The 14,228-nt window shown below is 51.7% G+C and overlaps 1 protein-coding gene across 2 annotated transcripts in view; it reads right to left on the bottom strand.

The window, feature by feature from the left end:
• Positions 1 to 14,228, bottom strand: part of SMARCA1 (SWI/SNF related, matrix associated, actin dependent regulator of chromatin, subfamily a, member 1) — an 856,940-nt gene that overhangs the window by 273,123 nt on the left and 569,589 nt on the right. The window lies entirely within an intron of this gene.

Here is a 14,228-nt window from a genome sequence, read left to right on the forward strand (position 1 = left end):
GGCTAGATTCATCAGTCCGTGCGGAATGATGATCTGGTGCAATAAAGGGGGCGGGGGGCGAAAACAGGGGTGGGAGGTCACTAGTGTGCAGCCGGCCACATCACGGCAATGCGGTTTCACCTGTGGCAGTGCGCCATGCCGTACACTATTGCTCCAATAGCGCCATGCTAAAAGGTGGCACTATTTCCCGTGCTACTGCCGGCGAAAATGTCCAAAACATTATCGCCGGCAGTGGTACCACCACACCATTTCCCTAAACCCCTCCCTAACTCCTCCCAAACTCCACCCCTTCCCCTAATTTTAATTTTACCGCCGCGATAAGCCCATTATCGCATGCGATAATGGGCTTTATGCGATAATGGCCTAAAGCACGCGATAAAGGAACATTGGTTCTTACCTGCTAATTTTCGTTCCTGTAGTACCACGGATCAGTCCAGACCCTCCTGCCCAGCAGATGGAGACAGACTAAAACTGAAAGGGTATCCTATATCAGGACAGAGCCTACCCTGCATCTGTTCAGTATAAAACATTTTCAAAGCAGATATAACTGTTGCGGTCCCGGTCGCTAGGCTAGCGACCGGGTCCTTACCTTTCTGCTGCCTCTCCCGGTCTCGCCGCGTTCCGTTGCTCCTGGGGCCTGCAGGGCCGCATGGCAGCGTCTCTCTCCACGTGGAGACGCTGCCGAGGGACGACTCAGACTCCTCCCACTGCCAGGCAACGCGCGCGCGCGAGCAGGGGGCTCTTAAAGGTCCAGCACCCGGAAGTGCTGAACCGCCCCGTTCCTGACGTCAGACGCTGGCCGGCTATTTAAACCAGCGTCTGACTTCCTTGCTTTGCCTTTGCAACGAGGTCACTCTACTGTGTGCTTAGTTGCTTCCCAGCGTTGCTTTCAGCCTTGGTTCCTGCTTGTTCCAGCCGTGCCTTGCTTCCAGCCCTGGTTCCTGCTTGTTCCAGCCGTGCCTTGCTTCCAGCTCCGGTTCCAGCTTGTTCCAGCCGTGCCTTGCTTCCAGCCCTGGTTCCTGCTTGTTCCAGCCGTGCCTTGCTTCCAGCCCTGGTTCCTGCTTGTTCCAGCCGTGCCTTGCTTCCAGCTCCGGTTCCAGCTTGTCCCAGCCGTGCCTTGCTTCCAGGTCAGGTTCTGTTTGGTCCTGCTGTGCCTTGGCTCCAGCTCTGGGCTCTACTTGCTGTCTACATATCCTGACTCCAGCTCCGGTTCCTGATTCTCCTTGTCTTCAGCCAGCCACGAACCTTGGTCTTCTTCACGATTCTCCTTTGTCTTCAGCCAGCCACGAACCTTGGTCTTCTTCACGATTCTCCTTTGTCTTCAGCCAGCCACGAACCTTGGTCTTCTTCACGATTCTCCTTTGTCTTCTGCCAGCCTCGAACCTTGGACTCATTCACGATTCTCTTAAGTCCCAGCGACTCGGACCCCTACGGGCTCCTCCTGGGGGGGTCTTGGGTTTCCAGGGTGAAGACGCCATCAGTCCGCTCCAGCTGAGTGCCGCCTCCCGGCTTATTAACTCCTGTGGACGCTGTCCACCTCAGCCGGCCCAAGGGTCCACTATTGACTTTACTCATAACATAACAGTTTGCAAAGGCCATGGACTCGGCGGACTCCGCTCCTATGCAGGCCATCCCTGGCATGGCCCAAAGAATCCAGCAGCAACAGCAATGTCTGGAAGTCTTGGCTGCTACGGTGGATCGCCTAGCCAGTCGCTTGGACGCCAATCCTCCTCCGGTGGCACAACCCCCGCCTCCACCGGCGGTTCTAGCTCCCGCGCAGACTCAGCTTCCAGCGCCTACTCGATACTCCGGGGATGCCAGATCGTGCAGGGCATTTTTGAATCAGTGTTTCATCCGCTTCACTTTGCTACCAGGGCAGTTCCCGTCTGATGCCGTCAAGGTAGCATATATTTTGTCTCTGCTCGATGGGAGAGCTATGCTATGGGCCTCTCCCATGTGGGAGAAACAGGACGCCATGCTGCACAATTTACAGGTTTTCGTGACTCACTTCAAACAGACTTTTGACGAGCCAGCTCATGCTACCACCGCTACCACTGAAATTCTACAGCTACGACAAGGATCCCGTTCTCTGGCGGAGTACGCTATTGAATTTCGTACTCTGGCGATGGAACTCGGCTGGCAGGATGACTGTTTGCGGGGTATTTTCTTGGAAGGCCTTGCAGGCCGTATCAAGGACGAGCTGATGGCTCGCGACCTGCCCTTCACTCTGAACGGGGTGATAGACTTGGCCGGGAGGATTGACCGGCGATTGCAGCAACGAGCTAAGGAGGGTCGAGTTCCTCGTCGGCCTGTCTCTTTGGCACCCTCCTTCTCCAGGTCTCTGACTTTATCTCACAAGACATCATCAGCCTCCCACAGCCCCTCTGAGGAACCTATGCAGCTTGGTCGGGCACCCCTAACCGAGGAGGAGAAGACACGTCGCCGCACTCAAGGCCTGTGCTTATACTGCGGCATTAAGGGTCATTTCCTGGGTCAGTGTCCTGCGAGACCGGGAAAAGCTCAAGTCTAGGGAGAGATGAGGAGGTTCCCCTAGGCTATGTTAATGCTACTCCTCAATGTACAGTTCCTATAACGTTGGAGTATCCAGGTGGCTCCTTTCAGACTCTAGCTTTCATTGATTCCGGAGCCGGAGGGAACTTTATCTGGAGAGAACTGGTACACCAATTAGGACTACCTACTAAGCGCCGGATACCTCCATTACGGGTTACCTCTATCCAGGGAACCCCTCTACCTGGATCCATTTCTGAAACTACGATGCCTCTCACTTTACGGATGGGAGTGCTTCACACTGAGACAATCTCCTTTTTGCTACTTGATAAATCGGTGCACCCTGTGGTCCTGGGACTCCCTTGGTTGCAACAACATGCTCCGGTGATCCATTGGGACTCTCTCCAAATTGCGCAATGGAGTCCTTCCTGTTTCCAGAATTGCCTGGATCCCGTTCCTAGACCGGAGATATTACTCTCTCACTCTGCCCTGGACCTTCCTTTGCCGTACCAGAATTACGCTGACGTGTTCTCCAAACAAAAGGCTGAACTGCTTCCATGCCATCGGCCCTTCGACTGTGCCATTGATTTACTACCTGGTTCCACTCCTCCGCGGGGTAGGGTATACCCTCTTTCTCTGCCAGAAACCCATGCAATGTCAGACTACATTACGGAGAATCTTGCCAAAGGGTTCATTCGTCCTTCGCACTCCCCTGCAGGAGCAGGATTCTTTTTTGTGTCCAAAAAAGATGGCTCCCTCCGGCCGTGCATAGACTATCGAGGTCTGAACTCCATCACTAAGAAAGATCGCTATCCCTTGCCTCTGATCCCAGAACTGCTCGATAGACTTCAGGGGGCCAAGATCTTTACAAAATTGGATTTACGTGGAGCATACAATTTGGTTCGTATTCGTCCCGGTGACGAGTGGAAGACAGCGTTCAACACGCGAGATGGACATTACGAATACTTAGTGATGCCTTTCGGCTTATGTAATGCCCCTGCTGTCTTCCAGAATCTGATGAATGAGGTACTCCGGGAGATGCTTCATTCCTTCGTCATAGTGTACCTTGATGACGTCCTGATCTATTCCCAAGATCTTTCTTCCCATCGCCAACACGTCAAACAAGTCTTACAGGCTCTAAGGGACAATCATCTATACGCTAAATTTGAAAAATGTCAGTTTGAGCGCGAGTCGCTTCCGTTCTTGGGATATATTGTTTCCTCGTCCGGTTTCCAGATGGACCCAGAGAAGGTGGCGGCCATTGTCAATTGGCCTCGCCCGTCTGGCCTGAAGGCGCTACAGTGATTCCTTGGATTCGCCAATTTTTACAGGCATTTTATACCACATTACTCCCAGAAGGTAGCTCCTCTCACGGCGCTTACTCGTAAAGGGGTTAACGCTCACGATTGGTCCACTACCGCCTCGGCTGCCTTTGAAGACTTAAAACAAGCATTCCTAGCCGCTTCCTGCCTACGACACCCAGATCCACAACGACCCTTCATCTTGGAGGTCGATGCCTCGAATCTGGCTGTTGGAGCGGTGCTCAGTCAACACGATACTTCGGGCAAATTGATGCCATGTTCTTACTTCTCTAAAAAGTTTTCGCCTGCTGAATGTAACTATGGCATCGGAGACAAGGAACTCCTAGCCATTAAGTTAGCCTTCGAGGAGTGGAGGCAATGGCTGGAGGGGGCTAATCATCCGGTGACAGTGTACACTGACCACAAAATTTATTGTACTTGGCCCGAGCTCAACGACTAAACTCGCGGCAAGCAAGATGGTCACTCTTCTTCAGTCGTTTCAATTTCATCCTCAAGTTTCGACCAGCGGAGAAGAACGTTCGAGCCGATGCTCTATCTCGTACCTGTCAGCCGGAGGAAGAGGACGACTCTCCACGAACCATCCTGGATCCTGCCTGTGTTCAACTAACTACTACTTCCATTTGTTCCTCAAGTAAGACTACGGTTCCTAAAAGGCTTCGGAGGGAAGTCCTGTCTTGGGGCCACGACTCCTTGACCGGGGGGCACGCTGGTAGACTAAGAACTTTGGATCTTATAAATCGTTTCTATTGGTGGCCAGGTCTTCGACGTGATGTTTCCCTTTACGTGAGTTCTTGCCCCACTTGCGCTCTGCAGAAACCGCTTAATGGCCCCCCGAGAGGGTTACTACAACCGTTACCTATACCCACGGAACCCTGGACACATATTGCCACTGACTTTATGGTGGAACTCCCGCCTTCGCAAGGCAAGACTGTGGTATGGGTCACGGTGGACCGCTTCTCTAAAATTGCTCACTTTGTGCCTTTATCCAAATTACCTTCCGCCACTGAACTGGCTTCTCTGTTCACACACCATGTATTCCGTATTCATGGTCTGCCTCAGGACATTGTTTCAGACAGAGGTCCTCAATTCACAGCCAGGTATTGGAAAGCCTTATGCAAAAAATTTAAGATCCAGTTGAGTTTCTCTTCCGCTTTTCACCCGCAAAGTAATGGGCAAACTGAACGCATGAATCGTTCTTTAAAGTTGTTCCTACGAGCGTTCATTAACCACAAACAAGATAATTGGGTGGAGCTTTTGCCTTGGGCTGAATTCGCCTATAATAATCAGATACATACGGCGACGGGGAAATCCCCTTTTCAAATTGTGTACGGTAAACAGCTCAAACCACCGTTACCTCTACCTGTACCAACCTCCTCACCCGCTGCTCAATTGTCCGCGGACCAATTGAGTAAATTGTGGTCCTCAACTCAACACCGTCTTCAGAAGGTCGCACGCACTGCTAAACGCTACTATGATCGACACCGAAAACCTGCATTCACCTTCCTCCCAGGCGATCGAGTGTGGCTTAGTACAAAGAACATTCATTTGAGGCAACCTTCCAAGAAACTCTCTCCCAAGTTCTGTGGTCCCTTCCGCGTAGCAGAAAGAGTAGGGTTGGTCTCTTACCGTCTACGACTCCCAACCACTTTACGCATTCATGATGTCTTTCACGTCTCTCTCTTAAAACCAGTAATTCTTTCCAGATTCCACCCCAGGCCTCTTGACGACGCTTCCACCACCACGGATGGGGATCCTACGTTTCAGGTACGAGAGGTCCTGGATGCTCGTTTCGCCAACAGACGTTGGGAGTATTTGCTGGCCTGGGAAGGTTGTGGAGACGAAGACAATACGTGGGAGCCTGCCCGCAACATCTTGGACAAGACTCTCCTACAGCAATATCATCTGGACCATCCTGACAGGCCTAGTCCTCTGAAGAGGGGGCGTAAAAGGGGGGGTACTGTTGCGGTCCCGGTCGCTAGGCTAGCGACCGGGTCCTTACCTTTCTGCTGCCTCTCCCGGTCTCGCCGCGTTCCGTTGCTCCTGGGGCCTGCAGGGCCGCATGGCAGCGTCTCTCTCCACGTGGAGACGCTGCCGAGGGACGACTCAGACTCCTCCCACTGCCAGGCAACGCGCGCGCGCGCGCAAGCAGGGGGCTCTTAAAGGTCCAGCACCCGGAAGTGCTGAACCGCCCCGTTCCTGACGTCAGACGCTGGCCGGCTATTTAAACCAGCGTCTGACTTCCTTGCTTTGCCTTTGCAACGAGGTCACTCTACTGTGTGCTTAGTTGCTTCCCAGCGTTGCTTTCAGCCTTGGTTCCTGCTTGTTCCAGCCGTGCCTTGCTTCCAGCCCTGGTTCCTGCTTGTTCCAGCCGTGCCTTGCTTCCAGCTCTGGTTCCAGCTTGTTCCAGCCGTGCCTTGCTTCCAGCCCTGGTTCCTGCTTGTTCCAGCCGTGCCTTGCTTCCAGCCCTGGTTCCTGCTTGTTCCAGCCGTGCCTTGCTTCCAGCTCCGGTTCCAGCTTGTCCCAGCCGTGCCTTGCTTCCAGGTCAGGTTCTGTTTGGTCCTGCTGTGCCTTGGCTCCAGCTCTGGGCTCTACTTGCTGTCTACATATCCTGACTCCAGCTCCGGTTCCTGATTCTCCTTGTCTTCAGCCAGCCACGAACCTTGGTCTTCTTCACGATTCTCCTTTGTCTTCAGCCAGCCACGAACCTTGGTCTTCTTCACGATTCTCCTTTGTCTTCAGCCAGCCACGAACCTTGGTCTTCTTCACGATTCTCCTTTGTCTTCTGCCAGCCTCGAACCTTGGACTCATTCACGATTCTCCTAAGTCCCAGCGACTCGGACACCTACGGGCTCCTCCTGGGGGGGTCTTGGGTTTCCAGGGTGAAGACGCCATCAGTCCGCTCCAGCTGAGTGCCGCCTCCCGGCTTATTAACTCCTGTGGACGCTGTCCACCTCAGCCGGCCCAAGGGTCCACTATTGACTTTACTCATAACATAACAATAACTCCCAAAAGATCAAGCAAGTAACAAGAAAACTGATAATTGTAACAATTGAACCATTGAACAATTGAAAGAATTCTGTATAAACAAAAATGCTCATGCATAGAGATTTATTTTAATATTCATCTTTAAGATGCTTCCGGTGCCTTGAGTAATAATAGAAGATCCAAATATCCGAAAAAACCTGTAAAGGAAGAAACTTTGAGCGGACAGAACAGATCTAGTACGGGAGAGTGTCTGGACTGATCCGTGGTACTACAGGAACAAAAATTAGCAGGTAAGAACCAATTTTCCTTTCTCTGTCATACCCGGATCAGTCCAGACCGTGGGATGTACCAAAGCTTCCCTAGACAGGGTGAGACTGAGACAGTCCCGCTCGAAGAACCTGACGCCCGAAGGAGCCAAAGATTGGAGCCTGTACATCAAGGCAGTAATGGTGAGCAAAAGTATGTAGAGATTTCCAAATAGCTGCTCTACATATTTCCTGCAGAGAGACCAATTGACTCTCCGCCCAAAACATGGCCTGAGAATGCAGGGAGTGGGCCTTTAAGCCTTCAGGAACCGATCAGCCCTTGCAAACGTAAGCCGACGCAATAGCCTCTTTTAGCCAGCGTGCGATAGTGGTCTTCGAAGCCTTATTGCCTTTATTTGGGCCACTCCACAGGACAAACAGATGATCTGATACGCAGAACTCATTTGTAACCTGGAGGTAACGTGGTAAAATCCGTTTTACATCCAGGTGCCGCAGATCACCCCCAGATGTGTCTGTGATGTCTTCAGAAGAAAAAGCCGGGAGTTCCACTGACTGCTTGACGTGAAAGGAAGACACTACCTTTGACAAAAAGGAAGGCACCGTCTTAAGGGATACTCCTGAATCAGAAAAAAGTAGAAAAGGTTCCCGGCACGAAAAAGCCTGTATCTCCGACACCGTCTAGCGGAACAAATGGACACCAGGAATACAGTTTTGAAAGTCAAATCCTTAAGTGTAGCCTTCCGTAGAGGTTTGAAAGGAGCCTCGCAGTGAACCCGAAGTACCAGGTTAAGACTCCACGAGGGACGTGACCCTAAGCGGTGGCTTCAAATGCTTAACCCCCTTAAGGAAGTGGACGACATCCAGATGAGCCGCCACCGGGAAACCGTCCACGTTGCCTAATAGGGAGCCGAGAGCGGAAACTTGTACCCGCAAGGAACTGAAAGACAAACCCTTGGAGAGGCCGTTCTGTAGGAAGGAAAGGACCCCCAAAGCAGCACAAGCAGTCTTGAAAACCCTCCAAACCTGGATATAAGCGAGAGAGGTAGATGGCTTCCGGGCCCTCAACAAAGTGTCTAGCGGCCTAGCTTTTTTCTTAGTCTCCGCCGTTCAAAAGCCAGGCCACTAGACAAAAGCGATCCGCCTGATCGAAAAATACAGGACCCTGCCTGAGAAGGTGGGAGAGATGACAGAGACGGAGAGGGCCATCCATGGCTAGGTTTACCAGATCTACAAATCACGGTCTGCAGAGCCACTCTGGAGCTACCAGAATGATGGGACCCTGATAGAGCTCGATTCTTCTGAGCACTTTGCCCACTAGTGGCCAAGGGGGATACACGTAGAGGTAAATGTCGTGGGGCCAGGGAAGGACTAGCGCATCCACTCCTTCCGCGCAATGTTTCCTTCTGCAGCTGAAGAACATGGGAGCTTTCGCATCGTTCAGTGTGGCCATCAGGTCTAGGTGTGGAGTACCCCATCTGCGGATGATCAGATCCATTGCTCTGACAACTCCCACTCGCCGGGGTCTAATCTCTGGCGACTCAGGAAGTCGACTTGAACGTTCTCCTTTCCCGCAATGTGGGTTGCTGCTAAGCGATCGAGGTGATGCTCCGCCCAGGCGAAGAGCTTGCTGGCTTCCAGGGCCACCAGGCGACTCCTGGTGCCTCCCTGCCGAATGATATAAGCCACCGTGGTGGAGTTGCCCAAGAGGATCCGCACTGCCTTGCGGCGGAGTAAAGGGAGGAAAACCTTGAGAGCCAGGTGTACCGCTTGCGCTTCCAAGCGATTGATGTGCCAGCGAGATTGGACTGGGGACCAGTATCCCTGAGTAGATTGGTTCTGGCACACCGCTCCCCAACCGGAGAGGCTGGCGTCCGTTGTGACAACGATCCACTGCAGTGTCTGAAGGGACACCCCCTTCAGAAGGTGGACAGGTGAGAGCCACCACTGCAGCTCGGCGACGGTAGACTCGGAGAGCGGGAGGGGCGTCCGAAATTGCTCCGATATCGGCTTCCAGCGGGATAGCAAAGCTTTCTGTAATGGACGCATATGCGCAAAATCCCAAGGAACCAAATCAATAATGGAGGCCATGGACCCCAGAACCTGGAGGGAGTCCCAGGCCGTGGGCAGAGCAAGTGAGAGAAAGGTGCGCACCTGTTTCCTGAGCTTGAGCGTCCGCGTTTCTGTAAGGAACACCTTGTCGACTCGAATGTCGAATCGAGCCCCCAAGAATTCCAGGGTCTGCGATGGCTGAAGCTTGCTCTTGGGAAAATTGATTATCCAGCCTAGGGAGGTTAGACAGGTCAGGACCTTATCGACTGCCAGCTTGCAGAGAGAATCCGACTTGGCCCGGATGAGCCAGTCGTCCAGGTAAGGGTGGACCAGAACACTGTCTCGATGAAGAGAGGCCGCCACTACCACCATAACCTTGGTGAAAATGCATGGCGCCGTGGCTAGGCCGAAGGGAAGCACTCGAAACTGGAAATGTTGGCCCAGGATTTCGAATCAGAGATACCTCTGATGGTCGACGCGAATAGGAATATGCAAGTAGAACTCCGTCAGGTTGAGCGATGCCAGGAATTCGCCTGAGTGAACCACTGCTATCACCGCTCTTAGGGTTTCCATTCGAAAATGGGGAACCTTGAGAGCCTGGTTGACTCATTTGAGATCCAAAATTGGTCAGAAAAAGCCTTCCTTTTTGGGAATAACAAAGTATATGGAATATTGACTGGACCCTTGTTCCTCTGCCGGAACTGGAACTATGACAACCAGGTCCAGCAACCTGTTCAGCTGCAGGCCACTTTTGGCGTCCGCAGGGAGAGATGAGGTGAAGGTCCGGTAGATCCCAAGCAAATTCTAACGCGTAGCCTATTTCTATTACTTCTAGGACCCACTGATCTGTAATGATCTTGGCCCACTCCTCGAGAAACAGGGACAGTTGTCCACCTAAGCTTTGAACGGAGGAATGGGCCGGCCATATTTCATTGGGAAGAGGACTTAGTGGCCGAGTGCTGCTGGTTACCATCCTGGAAGGATCGACGCCCGCGATAGGAATGAGACCAGGATTGGGATCTGGAAGCATTGCCTCTCGGAAAGGAGCCTCGAGCTCTTCTGTTATATCGACGTTGACCTCTAAAGCGAGTGCGGGACCGAAAAAAAGACAGGCTGTTTCGGGCGGTCCTCTGGCAGTTAATGAATCTTATTCTCACCCAGAGATTTAATAAGCTGTTCCAGGTCCTCACCAAAAAGCAACTGCGCTTTGGAAGAGGAATCCGCCGACCAATTTCTCAGCCAGAGGATACATCTGGCCGAGACCGAGGAGACCATGGCTTTGGCCTGCACCCATAGGAGATCGTAAAGAGCATCGGCCCCATACGCAATCGTGCCTGCCAACGGATCCGCCTGCTCCGCCTCTGCAGACAGGAGGTCCTGGGTGCTGAACAATTGTTGGCCCCACCTGACGCTTGCCCGCTGCATGAGACTGCTGCAGATTGTTGCCCGCACTCCTAAGGACGGGATGGTGGTGTGCTTGGTAACTGCGGAGACAGAGGAATCCACTTTTGGTATCTTAAGCAAATCCAGGCAGTCCTCAGATAGAGGATAGAGCTTATCCATGTCCCTACCCACCAGGAGTCCAGCATCCGGGGTCTCCCATTCCCGAAGGATCATCAGCTTGTGCATAGGATGGAATGGGAACGACTTTGGAGGAGCCCTAAGTCCCGCCAGGACCGGGTCCACGTTTGCAGGCATCGCGGCTGTGACAGTATCCTCAGGGGGCACCTCAATTCCCAGTTCCTCCAAGACTAAGGGGATAAGGGGTTCCAGTTCCTCCCTTTGGAATAAACGAAGTACCCGATGGTCGTCCCCCTCAAGGGGGGAGGGGGGCTGGGAAGCAATGACTCCGGATCCAAATCATGAACTGTCGGCGGCTGGAGGGGCCGGGGGAGGCGTGACCCCCCAGCACCACCCTCATGGAACCCTGCCCCTCTGGTGCTGTAGGAGGCTGTAGAACAGAAACCCACGGGCTCTTAGGTGGGGGGGGGGGCCCTAAGGGAGGTCCCTCCTCCTCCTGCAGGCTTGCAATATAAGACTTGTGCAGGAGAAGGACAAAATCAGTGGTAAACCGATGCTTAGCTTTCCCGGGGGGAGGGAGGAAGGGAAAAATCAGGAACTACCTCCGGGGAATGAGGGGGGCTCAGAACGGGGGGGGGGGGGAATTTAGCGAATCGGGCTCACCTTCCTCCTGCTGTCCCACTGCAGCATCTGGAACTGCTCCCAAAATGGCTGCCGTTCCCACGCTTTCCCGAGTCGGGAACGGCCTGGCCACGCAGCGCGCTGGTCTGCCCTGCGTTGCTGACTTCGCTGGTGCGAGGAGGGGCCCTCCCCACCCGGCAGGCACTTAGAGCAAAGACCGCTGCAAGAGAGCCACGATGTGTGCTCTCCACAGGCTGCACAGGCACTGGGATGCGGCATGATAAACAAAAAGAAAAGCTGCGAGAGAAAATGGAGCTGTGCTTGGCTGTGCCGGTCAGCGGAGGCATGAACTGAATCCTGCTCTCTGCCAGAGCTGTCCGTTGTCCTGAGAGCACCGGCTGTGAATAGCCTCAGTGAACAACCCTTACAGCCTTTTTTTTTTTAAAGGTACAAGCAAAAAAAGTGCATAAAGTACCCTGCTACAGGTCTTAGACCCTGAAGTAAAAAACGGACAGCTATCCACGGGTGAGGGACTGGACCACCAGTATCACCCCAAAGGTCACAGGGAATGAGGAGCCTAGGCTAGTAAAACCAAGGGGCAAGCTAGCTCCCCTAGGCCCTCCACAGAGCGAGGAGACAAGGTTGTCTCCCATAGACTGACAGAAAACTTTTTTTAATTAAGGAACACCACTAATTCTTGCTTGATCCTAGAAATAAAAATCCCCACAGGGAAAGGGAGTGAAAAAGAAATATAAAAGAATAAGGGGAACTGCAGGTTCAGTTGCCAGCATCTGCTGGAAACAGAGAAATACTGAATGGATGCAGGGTAGGCTCTGTCCTGATATAGGATACACTTTTAGTTTTAGTCTGTCTCCATCTGCTGGGCAAGAGGCCCAACCCCACGGTCTGGACTGATCCGGGTACATACAGGGAATGAGCTATCGCAGCTTGAAAAATAAGCCCCAAAGTTACTTAAATGTAACAAGGACAGCAGGACAAATCTGCCATACAAGTGGGTGATGTCATCAGACAGCGCCAAGATGGAAAAATCTTTCAGAACTCAGAAAACCCGAGGTGATTCCTATGTAGATGCTCCTTTACAGCCACCATCGCGTGAGTCTCCTCAGTCTTTGTAGTAACCTTCAACTGTAAGGGAAAGAATGTAGGGAGCACAATAGCACGCATATACCACTTTCAGAAGGAACTTGGGGTGAATTTGCAGAATATGAAGAGTGTGTAGTTCACTTATTCTTTGTGTTGAAGTGATGACCACAAGAAACAACACTTTCCAGGTGAGAAATTTAACCGACTTGGGAGGAACGATAGGAAGTTTCATGAGTTGAGCTAGGACTACATTGAGTTCCCAAGGCACTGGGGGTTTACTGACTGGAGACATGGAATGCCAGTCTTTTCATGAACTCTGATACCAAAGAATGTTGAAAGATCAGAGTCCTTTTCACCTGGTTGTGACATGCTGTGACTTGGCTAAGTTGGCCATGAAATATAGGGACTGGAGGAACGATATGGACTTCTTGAGAGACTACAGAACTTCTAATGGAGATGGGCCCATCACCAACTGTCTAGGTATGGGAACACGCAGACTCCCTGCCGATGAAGCTGTGCCACGCTTGTTTTTATTTATTTATAAAGCCTTTGAATTCTTATTCACCAACACCTTCCTTAAGTTCTCGATCTTCTAGGAGCAGTGTTTCTGCACTCTGGGGGACATCTGACAACAGCTGTAACAGCTGGAGGAGCCATGGTTTGCATTAAGGCAACGATAGTAGACTAAGGGGTAGAGTTTCTAAGCAGCGAGTAGCTGTCCATGTGCACGCACATGGATCTGCTGATTTTATAACATGTGTGTGATCGGATAGCCGTGCACACATGCACGCTGGATTTTAAAATCCATGCCCACGGGGGGAGGGGGGGGGGCAAATTTTCGTAAAATATGCAAGGCGATGCAATCATGCCTTCCCCAGTTCCCTCCCAGTCCGCTCCAATTAAGAAGCGGACTGGGAAGGAACTTCCCTATCCCCCTACCTACACTTCCTCCCTCTGCCTCCTCCTCCCCACTTCCTAAACCTAACCTATCTTTTCCTAAATTTTTTATTTTATTACTTACTGCTCCTCTGGAGCAGAAGCAAGTTACGTGCGCTGGCCGGTTGCCGGCGCGCATTTCCCCAGAACAGCAGCACCATCCTGCCAAGACCATACCCCCGGCCCGCCCCTTTTTCACAGCCCGGCACTTGTGTGCTTATTGGGACTTACATGCGCGGTGCGTGCAGGGCCCGACCAAGTGCACAGCCCTACAAATCTCCTGCGGAGACAGTAACTGACACTCTGCCCAGGAGGCCGTCTGCGCTCTTTTAGAATGCACTTTCAGTCCCTTTGGAATTTTGTGACGATTAAAAATAAGCAGAACAAATGGCCTACTCAGGTTTTCTGAGCTCTGAAACAGTGTTTTTGTGTCAGTGAAATCATATGATGTCATTCATCCATCTGGTTGAATACTGTCTTGCTTATCCATGGAGAATATGCTTATCCTGGAATATACTTTTATAGTAGTTACATAGTTCCTTCATCCTGAGTGTTTAAACGTGTATACAGAGGCATTTCTAGACAACTGGCTAATGAACATTATTTTATTTAGACATGTTATAAACAGTCTTTCCATGTATAGATCACAACGGTTTACAAAAGTGACATTCATTGCTATAAATCAACAAACAATGATGGGTTACAGGTAGGCTGCATAGTCAGGCATAAATATCTATCAAATGAAATGTTCTACTACATTTTCTATCATCACAATCATCTACCCTCTCTCACAATACGTCATCTGATAAGAAAATTATTTCTTACCTGCTAATTTTCGTTCCTGTAGTACCATGGATCAGTCCAGACGGTGGGTTATGTCCCCAGTCCAGCAGATGGAGTCAGAACAAAGCTTCGA

The sequence above is a fragment of the Rhinatrema bivittatum genome, chromosome 6, assembly GCF_901001135.1.
Source record: "Rhinatrema bivittatum chromosome 6, aRhiBiv1.1, whole genome shotgun sequence".
Lineage (NCBI taxonomy): Eukaryota > Metazoa > Chordata > Amphibia > Gymnophiona > Rhinatrematidae > Rhinatrema > Rhinatrema bivittatum.